We start from the raw sequence: 13,300 nt of genomic DNA, 5'->3' as shown, positions 1-13,300 counted from the left end.
CAACAGCTGATTGTTTTAATGTTACAGTCTTTGTATGTCATTGGAGAAGCATGGCATAAAATTAGTGGCAGAGTTTGCCTATGTTCTTGATGAGTTCCAAGCCCTGGCTGAGTCTCTCAGTTCAACATACGACAGGTTGATAGGTCCTCTCTCAACTTGCTCCAACTGTCCAATGCAGCACTCTGACAATAAAGATTCTCTGATATTCCAAGAAAACATGGACCAGTTCCCATAACATCACCTTCAATGTGTCATTCTTTGACTGACTGATGCACAGGATGTTTGAAAAGTAAGTTTTCAAAACTGGCACCAAGCTCATAATCTAAACTTTAACATCGGTCTCTGCCTTTCCATACTCTTCTGACTATATATAAGTAGGCATTTCAAGATGCTGAAAATGTACCACCAGTGCTATCTCCACAAAATCATCCAGGCCCATTCAAAGGACCAGTAAACCAACATCAACGTCCTCTTCCAGGCCTACAATCCCAGAACTAAAGCCTGACTAACACTCTGTCAGCTCCAGCAGGGGAGCTACATTGTATATCTGCCCAATATTGGATTCCCCAAACAAACACACTATGCCAGGCTCATATGTGTTACCAGACAGATTTGAGAAAATAAAGAAATAGGTATTTCTCAAAGACTCATTGAAAACAAATGCACAGCTTTGCCAAGCAGATAGTGAAAAAGAAATCTATTTAAAACATGATGAGTGTGGATAGCTTGTTGCCCCCAGGAATTTCCCAAGGCCAATATATCATGTTGATTACAAATTGACATACAAAACAATTAGGAACAAATTACCGAGACAAGTAATTTAACACAAATGTATTTCAATTAGAATTAGAAATGTTCACCTACCATTTTCTATTGGAATCACACGTTCTGCTGAAAACTGTTGGACCTGAAGAAAGTGGTTAATGGCAATTCTAAGTTTCGATGTACTCTATTTTGATTGTCAGAACACTTGCAGTTAGCTAAACACCAAGTAAACGGGGACAATTTTGTGTGCAGATTCATTCTATGTTGCTATATGGTGGTTTGGTGAAAGGACAGTCTGTGCTAACAGCAACAACAACAGCCACAGCAACTGGAGATTACAGTCCAATTGTTTAATTTTTGTGCATTAAGAGTGAGACCAACAGCACCGAGATGCCACAGGATGAGTATATCAAAATACTTAATAAGCAATATGGATATCGTTTGGATTACCATGAGAAGAAAAGGAAGAAGGAAAGCTGTGAACCACATGATCACTCACATAAAGCCAGAAAGATGATTGGTCTGAAAGTCAAATTGTTCCAGAAGCAGCATCATTCAGAAAAAATACAGATGAAGAAAAACATTAAGATGCATGAACAGAGAACGATGAAATGAGAGGGATTATGGGAAAAGTCCCAAGGGGGCTGTACCAACCTATCTGCTTGACAGAGAAGGACAACCACGTGTGTAAGTCTTGTCCTATGATCAAACAGAAAAGAAAAGAGAAAACTAGCAAATGGAAAGTAACTTTACCAAAAGTCTGTGCACAAAGTGAAACTGAAGTTCTCAAAGTTATTCACAGCGGTAAAAGGCGAAAGAAAACTTGGAAGAGGTTGGTTACTAAAGTCTGTTTTGTTAGAGCTGGAAGCCAGCCAAGTATGAAAGATTCATCAGACCTATGTGTAACACCGTGGGAAATGTTTCACTGATAATGTAATGGCTGTCTGTAACAGCAGTGTTTGAGTTATGACTAGAGATAACGGGTGCTTTGGAATGTGCACCATCCAATGAAGGGAGTGTTTTTTTTCTTGTTGGGGACCTGAGAGCAAGTTGCTCGAGGTCTTTTTTTCGGCAAAAAGAAGATGCCAGAATGGAGAGGTCATAAACTGCAGGATGGAGTAAACTTGGAATGAGGCCGGGTGTCAATGATGCCGGAGGTGGGGGTTTGTTAATCGATGGAAGAGTCACTGTGAGCTCCAATGTGCACATTAGACCGTTTCATTAAAATGTGCTCTTTTATTTTTGTTTTTCTTTATTAACATGCTAGTCAAATTAAGAATTATAAAGCTAAATCGTTTAATGCATATGGTGTACTGCCTATTATTTCGTGATACTGACTTGTAACAGAGGAACACATCATGCAGCATCCGCACAAGCAAGAGGCTTTGCACCTCAGATTTCACAAGCTTGGCGGGGCCAGAGACTGTCTTCCCTAGACTAATGCAACCAGCCGAACCTGGGGGTTACATATAAGTTTCCATTTCAAGAAGGGACATGTTGCACATCCAGAGCTCAAGGCCAACTTCTGTTTGCCGATACTTGGTGTCAAGAAGAACCCATCTTCACCGTTATATAAAACATTAGATGCTGCTTGACAGGCTGAGTTCTGTAGTGTTTCTGTTTTAGTTTATTTCTTACAAGTTCTTCAACTGCTGCTGTTTCCTAGTCCTTGTTCTTCTGGTTAGAATTCTCTGATAGTGTAATATTTTATTAATATATGTTGCAACCGTATTTTTCTCATGAATTCTAATTTGTTAACTATTATAAGATACTTCTCTGTATTAATGTGATAGTTTTCTATCAGCATATATCATAATCTGACTTTACGTATTTTCCTTAGCCAATTCACCCATGGAATCTGTGTAATTGCCTTTACTGAGGATTCTATTTTTGTGACTGAATTGTGTACTGCTCAAATTGAATGTAAAATCTTATCTTTTTCCTTTTAAGGATTTCTTACTATGGAATTGCTGCTTAAAGCTGTTCCACTACGTTCAATGGTTCGTATTCTGCACGGAGGGCAATGACCAGTGGTGTTCCACGGGGATCTGTTCTGGAACCCCTCCTCTTCATGATTTTTATAAATGACCTGGATGAAGAAGTAGAAGGGTGGGTTAGTAAGTTTGCTAATGACACAAAGTTTGAGGGTGTCGTGGATAATCCAGAGGGTTGTCAGAGGTTGCAGTGGGACATTGATAGGATGCAGAACTGGGCTGAGAATAGGCAGATGGAGTTCAGCCCAGGTAAGTGTGAAGTGGTTCATTTGGGTAGGTCAAATTTTTAAGACAGTATATAGTATTAATGGCAGTGTGGAGGATCAGAGAGATCTTGGGGTCCATGTCCATAGGACACTCAAAGCTGCTGTGCAGGTTAGCAGTTTTGTTAAAGTGTATGGTATGTTGACATTCATCAACCACGGTACTGAGTTCAAGAGCCATGAGGTAATGTTACAGCTATACAAGACCTATACAGACTCCACTTGGAGTACTGCATTCAGTTCTGGTCAACTCACTACAGGAAGATGTGAATACTATAGACATAGAGCAGAGGAGATTTACAAAAATGTTGCTTAGAATGGAGAGCATGCCTTATGATAGGTTGATTGAACTTGGCCTTTTCTCCTCACAGTGATGGAAGATGAATGGTGATCTGATAGAGGTGTTTAAAATGATGAGAGGCATTGATCATGTGGACAGTCAGAGGCTTTTTCCCAGCGCTGAATTGACTAACACAAGGAGGCATAGCTTTAAGGCACTTGGAAATAGATACAGATTTTCACTCAGAGAGTGGTGGGTGTATGGAATGCACTGCCAGCAATGGTGGTGGAGCTGGATACAATAGGGTCTTTAAAGAGACTCTTAGGTAAGTACATGGGGCTTACAAAAATAAAGGGCTATGTGCTAGGAAAATTCTAGGCAGTTTTTAGAGAAGGTTATATGGTCAGCACAACATTGTGGGCCGAAGGGCCTGTAATGTGCTGTAGATTTCTATGTTTTGTGTTCTATGTTCTATGTAAGGACTATACCCATAGAAAGCATGGTGTCAAGAATTTTATGCAAATTCAGTTATATAATGTGGCTAATGTGCACTGTAGGTTCTGAAAGCAATGATAACATGGTGTGACTATTCCATGGTAGAGCAAGCTTTTCAAAATAAGCATTAAATTTACATTATTGTAACCAAAAAGAGTCAAGAAGTGTTTCAGATGTGAGGAATCTCTCTTAATACAATATGCACAACAATAGCAAATTCTGAAGGCAAGCCCCATAATTTTGAGACAAATCAGAGAAGATGCAAATCTAAATGTCACCATTTAGACATCTATGTTAATTGGGCAAAGTAAGTTTTTTTACTGTGACAGTACCACCAAAGTAGAATTAAGATGATATTCTTGTTGATCTTAATTTCAGGTTTCTGTGGGTTATCAAAGAATTTCATCTTCCTAATTAGTTTAGTAGTTGAAGTTCATAAACCATAACATTAATCTTCAGAAAATATCCATTTTTGAACTACTGACAAAATTATTTCACACAACTGTTAATTTTCATGTCACACTTTGCCTCAGCAGTAGCAAACAAGGAAGACAAGTTAATTATGTGTCAACAGCATTTGTTGTCGGAGTTTAATGGTGTTAATGGATTTTTTAAGCTTTGTAAATTCTTTATATGTTATGATTTGTTCAGCACATATACTGAACAAGTTCCAGACCATAGAAATTCACAAGTTCTATTTCTCCATAATAAGTCAAAGTCCTGCATTATTTTATTCATTTTATCCATTTCTTCCTATGTTACAGTTATTGATTATTAAAAATATCTTATTTGACTGTCTTGTAGAAACCTTGGTTAGTGTCATCCTAAGAAATAATATTTTTGCTGCAATTTCATAACCTTGACACTTTGCACGGTAATTCATTGTCCATAAAGTTTAGGTAGCTTGACAGTTTATTTACTAGAAAGATATCTGGAGGCCTGGACTATTGATTTGGAGAAATGCTCTACTGCTTTTGGAGAATTTTAATTTAAATAATTAAATAAATATGGAATTTAAAAGGTAATATCATTAATGACAAATATAAACAAACTAAATTGGTATTAAATTAAGTGTTTTACTAACATTCTATTGCAAGGAAAGATCCACCATCCTTACTTAATCTCTCTAATACAAGTCTCAAATTTCATAGGAATATTTTAACATTTTACTGCTCTCTAAATTTTATAATTCACTTCAAGGGCAACTAGGAATGTGAATGTGAACCAAAAAAAGCAAAGAACAGAGTGAAGCAGGGAATTTGCACAAAGAAATGAAAGATAAGAGCTGTTAAAACATTTCTTTCTAATGCTTTTGAGTGACTATGACCAGGAAAGTTATTTTGTTCTTCATTAATCAAAATCCATGAGATCGTTTCTATTCGTCACCTCTGACATTGCAGCTCTCCTCTGTCTTACACTGAAGTAAAACCCTCCTTTGGTGCTCAGAGATGAGAATGCTAGCATTGAGCTATGGCTGACTCAAATATATTGCAAGACCGTCAAAGGAACCTATGTAACTGTCCCCAAACATCCAACATCGAGTAAAAGAAATAATGGATATCTGTTTCTCCTAGCGGTTTTTCACACACCTAGACTTTTGAATTTGCTTAACCATTTTAACATATATTATTACTCTCTCAACCCCACTATGATATGTGTAAGCACTATTGATGTATGGCCATCCTGCGAGGCAATCTGCTGGTGATGGTTCTGGTGTCTGATCAGGTCATCCTATCAAATAGCCAGGCATCCTCACTGATGGAAGGTTTTATTATTCAGGTAACGGTCAAGTTTTGAACTCCTTTCCATTACAGTGTAAAGAGAAATTTTACCTCAATCTGTTGACACCACTCCACCTTTTTTATTTGGAAACAAAATCAGAGTCGTAATAAAAATTCATTCCAAGAAACATCATAACTTTTCTTGCACTTCAGTTGGAAAAAAAAAGCATTCTTACAACAGAAATTGCACTGAAAATGGAAAAAAAAGCAGTTTGAACAGAATAATATTCAGCAAGAAAATGTAATAGCTAGGACTTAACACCACCTCCCAATTTTCTATAAATGTTTCTAGGTTTTATTGCTTATGAAAGTCTGAATTATCTGAACCTTTACTTCTGATGAAGTACCATTCTATAAACAATCTGGTCCATGAGAACAAGAAGGGTTTCAAATGAAGGTTCTTTATTTTGTTTGCTCATCAGAACTTTGAAATATAAGTTTTCACTTCTTTGGAGATGTCTCCAAATTTCTGGAATCCTGTGCATTATTGCCTTGTGAATTTTACAGTTTTGTGGATGGGCAATGCCATTGGAGGCCACAGAAGAGTGACTGTTAATCTTAGCAAATTAATACCAGCCTTGTGACTGCCTCTTCCTCCAACATCATTTCCAGAGCCCTTGGTTCTCTCATGATGCCTATTTCTAAATATGATAGCCAAAAACTGCTTTTGTGGTACAGGCATCAAGCCCCATTTTTACCAGAGTTCTGTTTTTTCACACTCTTCTTCCAGATATGGCAACATTTGCAATGCAATTTGTTTTAGATTGCAGATGTAGCTTTAGTTATCATGTCATCAGGGCTCAAAGTAGCCTTTGAAACGATCTTCTCCAGTATTAGAGCTTTGGCATCAGGTAAAACTGATGTCTGTCAGCTTTATTTGTGACAACATAAGACTTTTTAATGTAGAAACTCAAATCTCTCTTGCTAAAAACATCTACTGAGAGGCACTTTGTTGTAATTTTTCATCCTGACTAGCCATTGAAGCACTCAAATGGTAAAGGATGAATCACCTTATGATGCAGTTTGGACTGAAAATCGTGAATTCATGATTGAACATACTGCCCTTGACCTTGAATGACTCTGTTGAATCAGTAAACTGATAGCATGCTGTTTATCTAGGATGATGGCATTGTGAAAATGCTGACAAAAGTTCTCAGATTCCTTGACACCTCACTATTAACCCCATGGGGTCAGCATCTTTCCTGCTGACTCAATGTGTTCAATGCTCTAAGAGAAATCTGCTCATGGCTTAATAGGACTGATACTGGTTGTAAAGGACAAACCAAGATAAATATGGTTACTATCTCTACCTGTCATTAAAAGTCAAACATTAGTTACCTTATTTATTATATCATTGCTTTCAGAGTTAAACTTTATGGAGGCTTTCATCATAACAAAGGCAAAGGCCATGGGAAATAGAAGTAAATTACTGTTCAAGTAATTTCATGAGAGTTCCTGCAAAAGGTATGGGCAATCCCTTGAGTAAATGAGGAGATTGTCAGACTAGGGAGCACCAATGATATTCGGTCTTCAGTTTAAAATTATTCTTTACTTTCTATATATTATAAGTTTCTATGTCCATATTCATTAAGAGCAGGTTCTTATGCAAAATTATCCTTCAGTTGAACCTCCCTCCAGTGGTAGCTCTGCAGAGACTTTGAGATTTATATCTGAAAATAACTATAAATTGCAGATATTAGATCTGTTATGATTTATTGCAGATTATTAGTGTTCTGACTTCTGCTTTTGTTCAGTCAGATCCTGTTATGATCAGAGTTGCAGATCACTCAGCTATTGCAAAGCACCAGTTCTCATTCAAAGACAATTTGAGTAGATTAACAAATTGAGTCCTGCATTATTCAAAATTAAATATTCTCAGTTTAGTTAAAAAGATAAAATAAAATGTCTGCTTGACACTAACCATTATTTCTAACTATTACTAGACAACAGGGTGACCCGTTGGGGCACCCTTTGAGAGAAAGGTGGTGCAATCTGATGACCAGGTGACCAGAATGAACATTAAATTTTCTTGAATGCTATTGGTATTACTTGGCTTTGGAAATTGAAGAAGAAAACCTCAGTTTATTAAAGAAGAACGACATGTAGCAAGGCAAATATAGCTCCTTCTCGTTTAACAAAGGACATTTTTGATGCAATCATTTCTAGTTGATCTGCCACCCTTGTGCCTCTCGTTGTCATTCTGGAGATGTGCAGCCCTTTCATCCCCTGTCTCTTCATCTCTTCTGCGGTCTATTATTTGTCTCTGATCCTGGAGACGTGCATTTCTGTGCTCCTTTGTCTCTTCCTCTCTCCTCCTCCTGCGCCTGTTTTTGTCATTCTGGAGACGTGCATGCCTCTCCTCCTCTGTCTCCTCTTCTCTCATCTTTTGTGTCCTGACTCTTTGATCCTGGAGTCATGCAGACCTGGCCTCATCTGATTCTCGTTCTCTCCCTCTCCTTGTCACTTCCGGATGACGTTTGGCATCATCTCTTTCCCCCTTCTCTTTCCACATGGGATAATTAGGCTGACCATATATTTTTTTTACCCTAATGTTGGATAGAAGATATAAAGCAGCAATATCAGAGCCTCCAGGATGCTGATTATTCTTGATGATGTGGTTGGCGCTCTCCTAAGTGGACGTGATATAGTCACCACTGTCCTTTGACTGAAGCAAAAGGTTTGATGGGCGTTTCGAAGTACGTCATTACAATAAGATTTAATTATCTTTTATTGATAGGTGGCAGTTAGATCTGTCCCAATCCTGCACATGCTGATGGTGATCAGCAGAATGTGACTGCTTGAAATAAAACTGCCCTGCCCTTTTGCTCCAGTTGATGTCGCTGCTGTGAGCATCGTGAGTTGCTTCTGAGGCTGGCCGTGCGCATGCGTCGTGGTGTCGTGTCACGGGTTCCATCATGGCTGACATCGGCTCTTGGGTGAAAGCGGGACTGTTGATTTTGGTGAGTGAGCAATTTTATACGACTACATAACCCTGAACTTTGTCTGCATTCTGTAAGTTAGCGCATTTTAAGTTGATTTAGCCAAAAAATAGTGCTACTGCAATGCACCGTTTGTACTAATTGGAGGTCACAAACAAACAAACAGAGTGTGAGTGTAGTATATAGATGTTTCTGCCAACTATCTATTATAGTGCATTAAACTTTATGTTTGAAAAGTATCTACAAGTTCAAGTTTACGTGCACTTGTCATTTAACCATACATATACACCCAAACAAAACTGCCTTACTCTGGGGCCAAGGTGCACAACACAATACCAACGGTCACACACAGCAAAAGGCACATATAACAGATTTGAAATAGCAAACACAAGAAAGATATCAGTAAAATACAATCACGTAAAATAACATAGACCAAGACCCTGAATCCATGAATGCTGCAGAAATTGCTGTCGACCGCAGTATAAGCTGTCTTTTGCAGAGCGAACACTAGGGGCAGCACCGACTCCAGCTTGGACACCATGCCACACAGCATCCAGTGGAAGTGTACCGACGCCTCTCTCCTTGGGGGCTGTAAACAGGCCTCACTATAGCCTGAGGCTAGTCCTTGCTACAAACAAGGCCCTGCCGCTCCCCTGCCTTTCATGCATGCTGTCGTCCAATAAATCAGTGAATCGGACTTGCAGCGCACATTAACAATGTCCTACGGGGTCTTGTGATCATAAGAAAAACAACTACACTCATAATTCACTGTTAGACACCTACTTTGTGCACCAACTCCTCCAATGCCTCTCTGATGCAGGTAGCAGCTTGATCAGCAACAAGTCTAGCTCCTTCAGCTTCTCTGCGAATGAACCACTCACTGATGGAGTTAACCTTCAGTACTTTAAGTTCTTGATGTCCAGCTGGGACTTGCGATTATAAAAAGTTACACTTAAAAAGGACAATGACACCTTTGGTTGACCCCGTAGAAGCTGCTGCGATCGAAAGCTCCATGATCTCACTGGAAGGTCTCTACATAATCTGGAACAGCTGCAGTGTATTTTGCTATCAGAAAAATGGTGAAATATCAGCTCGTTTTTGCTGTTTGACCTGATTTTGGACTACCATTAGCAGATGGTGCTGAATCTTCAATAGAGCATTAATCATCTTCTGATGCATTTAATGAAATATGGATAAACAAGAAAACTGCTGATGGAATATATGCCATCAGATTTGACTTACTGTGTTTATGCAGTCTAAGCCGGCTCACTTAAGGTGGCTAAAGCCAGAAAGTGGCAATCAGGCAGCACTCTACTCTATACACAAATGGAAAATGTTGTGATTACCAGTAAAAGTCGACTGAAAAGAAGCACTCAGTGAATTGGAACACATCATTGCATGGGAGGATGGAAACTCAACACAATTTTTGCTTCTGCTTTCTAACAAGCAAAAGAATTCCCTTGAAATCATCATGCAGTAGGGTGGTTATCATTTGAGTTGCAGCCTACTGGAGCGAGATACAGAATCATTCAAGGTCCAAGGCCCTTCAAGCGGCCATTGTGCAATTTATTCATATGATCTGTGGCACATGCAGGAAAATAAGGTGGGTTTAGGACAGGGGCCAGGTGCAGGGTTTGGCACATAAATCAGCATCTGAAACCCAAATATGCCTTGAAGAATTAAGGATATAGTGCAATAAATTTCTTCCACAAATGCTTAAAGTGAAATTTACTATCACACAGATTTGCAGGGGGATGGGAATCAGAGTGCCAGAGTAGATAGTGGAACGGAGGTAAAAATAAATGATGTTCGTAGTTAATGCAAAGTCACAAATAGTAAGGTTGTGTGTGGTGGTAATAATCTTCTGAGGTGTGTATATTTCAATGCGAGGAGTATTGTGGGAAAGGCAGACAAACTGAGAGCCTGGATTGACACATGGATTTATGACATCATAGCCATTACTGAAACTTGGCTACAGGAGGGGCAGGATTGGCAGCTCAATGTTCCAGGGTTCTGATGTTTCAGACGTGATAGAGGCAGAGGGATGAAGGGTGGGGGGGGGGGGGGTGGCTTTGCTAGTCAGGGAAAATATTACAGCAGTGCTTCGGCAAGACAGATTAGAGGGATTAACTACTGAGGCCATATGGGTGGAGCTGAGAAACAGGAAAGGTATGACCACGTTAAAAGGGTTGTATTATATACCACCCAATAGTCAGCGAGAATTGGAGGAGCAAATCTGCAGAGAGATAACAGACAACTGCAGGAGACAGAAAGTTGTGATTGTAGGGGATTTTAATTTTCCACACATTGATTGGGACTCCCATACTGTTAAAGGTCTAGATGGGTTACAGTTTGTAAAATGTGTTCAGGAAAGTTTTCTAAATCAATATATAGATGTACCAACTAGGGAGGATGCAATATTAGATCTCCTATTAGAAAATGAGTTAGGGCAGGTGACGGAAGTGTGTGTAGGGGGACACTTTGGTTCCTGTGATCATAACGTCATTAGTTTCAACTTGATCATGGATAAAGATAGATCTGGTCCTCAGGTTGAAGTTCTAAACTGGAAAAAGGCCAAATTTGAAGAAATGAGAAAGGATCTAAAAAGTGTAGATTGGGACAGGTTGTTCTCTGGCAAGGATTTGATTGGTAAGTGGGAGGCCTTCAAAGGAGAAATTTTGAGAGTGCAGAGTCTGTATGTTCCTGTCAGGGTTAAAGGCAAAATGAATAAGAATAAGGAACCTTGGTTCTCGAAGGATGTTAGAACTCTGATAAAGAAGAAGAGAGAGATGTATAACATGTATAGGCAACAGGGAGGAAATAAGATGCTTGAGTAGTATAAAAAGAGTAAGAAAATATTCAGAGAAAGAAACCAGGAGGGCTAAAAGAAGACATGAAGTTGCTTTGGCACTCAGGGTGAAGGATAATCCTAAGAGCTTCTACAGGTATGTTAAGAGCAAAAGGATAGTAAGGGATAAAATTGGTCCTCTTGAAGATCAGAGTGGTCGGCTATGTATGGAACCAAAAGAAATGGGAAAGATATTAAATGGGTTTTTTGCATCTGTATTTACTAAGGAAACTGGAATGGAGTCTATGGAAGCAAAGCAAACAAGTAGGGAGTTCATGGAACTTATACAGATTAAAGAGGAGAAGGTGCTTGCAGTCTTGAGGCTAATCAGATAGATAAATTCCCAGGACCTGACAGGGTATTCCCTCGGACCTTGAAAGAGACTAGTGTTGAAATTTTCAGGGGCCCTGGCAGAAACATTTAAAATGTCAATATCCACGGGTCAGGTGCCGGAAGATTGGAGGATAGTTCATGTAGTTCCGTTGTTTAAAAAAGGCTTAAAAAGTAAGCCGGGAAATTATAGGCTGGTAAGTTTGACATTGGTAGTAGGTAAATTATTGGAAGGAATACTAAGAGATAGGAACTACAAGTATTTGGATAGACAGGAACTTATTAGAAAAAGTCAGCATGGCTTTGTGTGTGGTAGGTAAATGGTAGGACACTGAGGAGTGCAGTAGAGCAGAGGGATCTGGGAGTACAGGTGCATAATTCCCTAAAAGTGGTGTCACAAGTAGATAGGGTTGTAAAGAGAGCTATTGGTACATTGGCCTTTATAAATCAAGGTATTGAGTATAAGAGTTGGAATTTAATGGTGAGGTTGTATAAGACATTGGTGAGACCGAATATGGAGTATTGTGTGCAGTTTTGGTCACCTAATTACAGGAAGGGTATTAATAAGGTTGAAAGAGTGCTGAGAAGATTTACAAGGATGTTGCCAGGACTTGAGAAACCGCGTTACAGAGAAAGGTTGAATAGGTTAGGACTTTATTCCCTGGAGCGTAGGAGAATGAGGGGTGATTTGATAGAGGTGTATAAAATTATGATGGGTATAGATAGAATGAACGCAAGCAGGCTTTTTCCACTGAGGCCAGGGGAGAAAAAAAAAATCAAAGGTCATGGGTTAAGGGTGAAGGTGGAAAAGTTTAAAGGGAACATGCGGGGTGGGGGAGCTTCTTCACGCAGAGAGTGGTGGGCATAATGAATGAGCTGCCAGATGAAGTGGTGAATGTGGGCTCACTTTTGACATTTAAGAAAAACTTGGACAGGTATATGGATGAGAGGGGTTTGGAGGGATATGGCCCAGGTGCAGGTCAGTAGGACTAGGCAGAAAAATGGTTCGGCACAGCCAAGAAGGGCTAAAAAGGCCTGTTTCTGTGCTGTAATGTTCTATGGTTCTAAAGTGTCACAATTGAGTGTCCACAATGACGATCAACCAACTAATTGATAAATATATAAAGGGCAAGCATTCAGAGGACAGGACACACCACAAATGAACAGCACACTGATGATGTCTCCTCGTATGGTGACAAAATGTTTGCTAGTGGATTGCCAAGATTGGAGATTAACTCAGCCACCCAAGCCACACATTTTCTGAGTTATTTCCAACAACTTCGGGCATCAAACACTGTTGGGAGAATTTTGTCTTGGGAGCAACTTTTCTTCCTCCATGAATGCTTAAGGTGAAATTTATTATCTAGGATTGTCACAAATGAGTTCCCGTAATGACAACCAATCAACTAATTCATAAATATAGCTGTGACACTTTCACTGACTAGCAACACCACCCCTCCCCTTTAATCCCTCATGCTCTGTCGCCTCTAAAACAACAGAACTCTGGAATATTGAGCTGCCAGTCCTGCCCTTTCTGCAACCAAGTCTCGCTAATCTCTACAATGTCATAATTCCAGGTGTTGATCAATGCCCTATGCTCAGCTA

General features: G+C 39.4%; 1 pseudogene; it reads left to right on the top strand.

Annotated features, from left to right (window-relative positions):
• The first annotated feature begins 1,155 nt into the window (after positions 1-1,155).
• On the top strand, positions 1,156-2,360 carry LOC132400465 (ribosome biogenesis protein NSA2 homolog; annotated as a pseudogene).
• The last annotated feature ends 10,940 nt before the right edge of the window (positions 2,361-13,300 follow it).

The sequence above is a fragment of the Hypanus sabinus genome, chromosome 10 (genome assembly GCF_030144855.1).
Source record: "Hypanus sabinus isolate sHypSab1 chromosome 10, sHypSab1.hap1, whole genome shotgun sequence".
In the NCBI taxonomy this organism is placed as follows: Eukaryota; Metazoa; Chordata; class Chondrichthyes; order Myliobatiformes; family Dasyatidae; genus Hypanus; species Hypanus sabinus.
This window is presented reverse-complemented; position numbering and strand designations above follow the sequence as displayed.